The sequence below is a fragment of the Choloepus didactylus genome, chromosome 10 (genome assembly GCF_015220235.1).
Source record: "Choloepus didactylus isolate mChoDid1 chromosome 10, mChoDid1.pri, whole genome shotgun sequence".
NCBI classification, from domain to species: domain Eukaryota; kingdom Metazoa; phylum Chordata; class Mammalia; order Pilosa; family Megalonychidae; genus Choloepus; species Choloepus didactylus.
Genome location: NC_051316.1, coordinates 1,904,670 through 1,910,437, shown reverse-complemented (window position 1 = coordinate 1,910,437; position 5,768 = coordinate 1,904,670).

Genomic DNA, 5,768 nt, shown 5'->3' with positions numbered 1-5,768 from the left:
AAGCAGGTATCCCCTTACTCCTGATGCCAGAGATACTGGTGATCCAGGATAAGGATAATGTTCTGGCATTCTTGGTCTCCTGGTACCTGAATTTATGGGAAATGGGGTCAGAAAAATTTTCACTTGCAAGGGATCAATTGACACATTTCCAAAGATGTTCCATTCAAAGTAATTATTCATGCTTCCTATGGCCAAGGAACAGTTTAAAGGGATTTTAGGAGGTTAATTGAATCTTAAGAACAGAGGCAACAGCAAGGCTTCAGAGAGAGACAGTCACATTATGAATGGCTTCTAATGTATTTTTATATTTTGGAAGATAATATAATACATAAAAGTGCTGAACCAAAACCTTAGAGTTAAATGATCATCACAAGGAAATACTTGTGAGACCACTAGTGTAATAGTCACCTGCCACAATAAACAGAACATTGCCAGCCCCTCAAAGCCCTTTTGTGGCCTTTTACAGTAGTTACACATTCCCCAACACATACATAATCCTTACTCTTCATTGTATCATTTATTTTGAATTTCTTTTAGACATAGAAAAGTTTCAAAATTAGTACAGAGTTGCCATGTCTCCCTTATCATATTCTAATATTGACATTTCTCATAATTGCAATACCAGGAAAATAGCATTTTAAGTTTTGCTGCTAATGTCCTTTTGCTGTTCCAGAATCCCATTCAGGATCCCACATTGGATTTAGTTCTTATTTCTCTTCAGTTATCTCCTCCAGTCTGTAATAGTTTCTCAGTCAGAAGTTTATAACTTTGCAGGATCCTAAATTGTTATTTTGGCAAATGAATATGATGGTTTATTGCATTGTTAGGTAAATATGTGCTCCTAAATATTACAGTCTAATTTTAATGTTTGTTGAAAGCTGTGTAAATCAAATTGTGCAGTTATTCTCTTTAGAGTTTTGCAGGAATTTGGAGAGGATTCTAATTTTTGTTGTGAGAGGAATGCATATCAGTGCATATATGCACACATACACACATAAACACACAACAACAAAGCAAAGGATTCTATCATCAGTCCAAAAGACAGATACTCAATGATGGTGAAAGCCATTATGAACACCAATGTGGAGACCCATAGACAATCTAAGTAAAACCAGGCTTATAACCTTGTGGGAAAAGATGACATTACAAATAAAACTAGATGTCATATCCTTCAAGGCAAACACAAAACAGACAAAGATTAAAAGATTAACACAGTAGGGAGAGGGAAAATGGTGGCATAGAGAAGAGTGGAATTTAGTTACTCCCCTGGAGCAACTAATAAAAATCCAGCAACAACTAGTAAATAATCTGGAACAACTGCTGGGGGACATCCATGACTGTCAACACATCATACATCAAATTGGATTGGGAGTAATGGCTGAGATCACAGCATAAAATCTGTAATTAAAAACTGTGGAAGCACACTGGGAGTCCCCACCCCCACAGCAGGCTGTGCTACAAGTCCTTGCTGTAGGAAAAAGCAGCAGTCCTAGAGAAAGTGAATATAGCAGAGCCAAGCTCCAACTGGGGTATATATTAACACATGTAGACTGCTGAATACAAGCTACAAACATAGATAAATCCCTAACAGCAGAGAAAGAGGCTTTTAGAGATGACTGACCTTAAAGAGCCATGAAATGCCTGTGTCCCAGGAAAGGGAGCTCAGAGGACCAGGTGCTGTCTCTGACAAATGGGTAAAACTGGGGAGCCATGGACTGGTTCTGAAAGGGGGCTGTCTTTCCCTTTTTCTCTCTCAACCTGAGTGGCTCAGTGAAGAAAGCCTCAGCCATTTTCAGTTTGCAGCACTCTGACCCAGAAAAGGGTGGAGATAGCAGAGCCAGAGAGTCAAGGGAGCAATTCAAATGCAGAAGATAACTCCCTAGGGGATGTATCTTCCCTAAGAGGAAGGAAGTGGGGCCCAGCATTACTGCAGGCCTTCCCTTCAGAACTCAGATTCCAGAGACTGGGGGAAACCAGCCAAAAAAGAAACTAAAGGGGCCACACTTTCTTATACTAGTCCAGAATGACAGGCTGACAGGTGCCACCTTCTGTACAGTTTAGGAAAAGTACAGTGTCTAGAGGCTTCACAGGAAAGTCTGTCATTCTTCTAAGATACACCATCAGGGAAACTTAAGACTGAGTGTAACTCCATTCTGAGATCTGAACCCATTATGGCCTGGGGAAATTTGATTGGGGTGACTGGGAAAGTTGGGTGTCTAGAGTACAGAAAACTGCAAATTACACTGTGAGGAGCAAATATATGGCCCAGTCAAAAGAACAAACTTACACCTCAATTAAGATACAGTTGAGATATTGTTTCACTTTAATGAAACAATCAATTAAAGATTTTCAAATATCCTGCATAAATTCAAAAACCAAGTCAATGATTTCAGGGAAGATGTGGCAAAAGAGATGAAGGATGTGGAGAAAACTCTGGGTGAAAGTAAGATAGAAATTGAAAGTTTGAAAAACAACTGGCAGAATCTATGGAAATGAAAGGCACAACAGAAGAGATGAAAGATACAATGGAGACATAAAACAGCAGCTCTCAAGAGACAGATGAAAACACTCAGGAACTTGAGGACAAGACACCTGAAATCCTACACACAGAAAGATGGAAGGGGAGGGAAATTGAAAAATATGAGCAACATCTCAGGGAGTTGAGTGATGACATGGGGTGCATGAGTGTGCATGTCATGGGTGTCCCAGGTGGAGAGGAGAGGGGAAAGGGGGCAGAAGCAATAATAGAGGAAATAATCAATTAAAATTTCCCATCTCTTATGAAAGACATAAAATTGCAGATCCAAGAAGCACAGCATACTCCAAACAGAATAGATCTGAATAGACCTATGCCAAGACACTTAATGATCAAATTATCAAACATCAAAGACAAAGACAGAATCCTGGAAGAAGCAAGAGAAAAGCTATCCATTACATAAAAAGAAGCTTGATAGGACTATGTGCAGATTTCTCAATAGAATCCATGGAGGCAAGAAGGAAGTGGAGTGATATATTTAAGATACTGAAAGAAGAAAACCACCAACCAAGAATCCTATATCCAGCACAACTGTCCTTCAAATATGAGGGATTGCTTAAAATATTCTCTGACAAACAGACAATGACAGAGTTTGTGAATAAATACCTGTACTACAGGAAATACTAAAGGAAGCATTCCAGACAGATAGGAAAAGACAAGAGTGAGAGGTTTGGAACACGATTTTGGGTGATGATAGCACAGAAATGTAAGCACACTTAAAAAATATGACTGTGATTATGATTGAAAAAGGAAGGTTAGGATCATGTGGAGCATCAGAATGAAAGAGGGAATATAAAGACTAGAACTGTATAACTCAGAGAAACATACATTAGTCAACAATTGTGATAAAATGTGCAAATATGTTTCTACATGAGGGAAAACAAATGAATGTCAACCTTGCAAGGTGTTAAAAATGGGGTGGTATTGGGGAAAATTACAATCATTGCAAGTTAGAAACTATAGTTAACAGAAACATTGTATTATGCTTCCTTTAATGTAGCAAAGGCAATGTACCAAAGCTAAATGCCTATAAGAGGGGGACATAAGGGAAGGGTGTAAGACTCTTGGCATTAGTGATGTTGTCTCACTCTTTTATTCTACTTGAGTTTAATTCTATCTTTCCCTTTGTTGCTTTTCAGCTGTCATTTTTTCTTTCTTTTTCTTTTTCCTCTCTACATTCTTTGACTCTTCCTCTTTTTTTGTGGAAGAAATGGAGATGTCCTTATAGAAGAAAATATATGTATGGCAAACTGTGTTTACAGTTAGTAGTATTTTAACATTCTTTCATCAACAAATATACTATACCAATACTATGAGTCAATAATGGAGGGGAGGTGGTCAGGGATATGGGAAGATTTGAGTTTTCTTTTTTGTCTTTATTTATTTTCTGGAGTAATGAATATGTTGTAAAAATTCAAAAAAATTGTGGTGATGGATGCACAGCTGTATGATGGTACTGTGGGCAATCATGTGCTTTGGATCTTTGGATGATTTGCATGGTATGTGAACAATTTCAATATAATTTTTAAAAAGATTGGCACAAAATAAAACAAAATAAGACTCCTTATCTCTCCCTCAACCAAGTCTTCAGAGTTCCCACTGAATGGAGAGCAAGAATAGCCATGAAGAAAGCTTAACTTGACTTACTGAGAATCAAACTTGTTAAAACAAGATGTAAAGAGAGAGTTGCCAGTCACTGGCACTTACCAGAAGAGCTGTAGGGGTCAAGCCACAATGCAAGAGGTCTGTCAAGTGCACTAGCAAACCACAAGCCTCTGTAAGCTATAATCATGTGTTTACTGTCTGCTAATTAATTTACATGTGATCATTTTTGACTTTGAATTATGAACTTTGTATTGTTGGTTAAAATTTTATAGAAAGTGATCAAATATGTATTTCAATGTATATTTGATAAATAAATATCCTTGCATAATAAAAGATGCTGTGTAAGTGGGTGGTGGGTGCGTGTATGTGCATGATGTGTATATGTATATATGTCAAGGAAAAGCAATGAACATCATATCTGGTTTCATTGGGTCAAGAAAGGTACAAATCATGTGGGCAGGGGTAAAAAAAAAAGCCACACACTGAATTTGGGAAGATAACACTAGCTCTTCTATAGTAACAATCCTTTCCCTCTTCATTAATAATAAATCACCTAATATCTGCTGGTAACTTGATGATATAATTACAAAAAAAGTCCATTGCAAAACATGTTGCTGTGTGTCATTCTTATATGCTATTTAGTAATGTCAGCTCACTTCACATATCCAGAAAACATAACCTGCCCCCTCCAACTCCAGGAGATATCTTCAGCTGAGTCCTTCATACAGGAGCTCGAGCAGCTGTCTTTGACTACACAGAAGATTCCTTGTTCTGAAAATGGTGGAGAAGGAAGATAGAAATAATGGAATATTAAGATTGATTGATATATGAACAAATTCAGTGGAAGCAAGAAATAAGAGGCAATCTCATTAGTCTTATCCAAATCATCCAGTAAGTCATAGAAATATAAGGGAAAGCACTTATCTTTTCGGTTTTCAAGCCAATCTTATGAGATATCAAGAGTTAGTGTGATATTCATGTACTAATAAGAATAGAAAATATTTTGTATCCAGGAAAGTACTTTGTAATAACCAGTCCCTTTAGTGAGTGTTTTATGAAAGCATTTAAAACAGTTGATTTTCATGCCTGCATTTATTTCACACTGAGCATTGTAATATGAGGGTTAAAGGAGATTCTAAAAAGCAATGTTTACACATGCATCCTCACTTAGTTCTTTGTCCCTCATTTCTATTCCTGAAATTGGAAATATGTGTACTAGAGAAACATGTTAATACATTTTTATATGTCCACAGATAACTACAGTATAAAGATAGTCTTAAGAGATGATGTGATTATTGGCAGGGTAGATTTAATTTTGTAGGTACACATTTGAGGCTGTAAATGTCCATGTAGAAGGAGTTTAAAAACATATAGCACACTCTTTCAAAGGTCAAAACAGCAGGACTCACATGGTAGAGCACAGCCTTCTGTAAAAACTTGGTGAACACAGTGTGTGTGGTGGTGATAAGGATAAAACCTCATTGGTTAACATCCACTAGGAATAAACCAATACTCTGACCAAATATGATTTATTGTCCCAATGTAGTGAAAGAAAACACTCCAGAAGAACAATAGAAAGACTTTCAATAGGTGGGAGGAAGGAAGGATATTTTGTATGGTTTCTGTT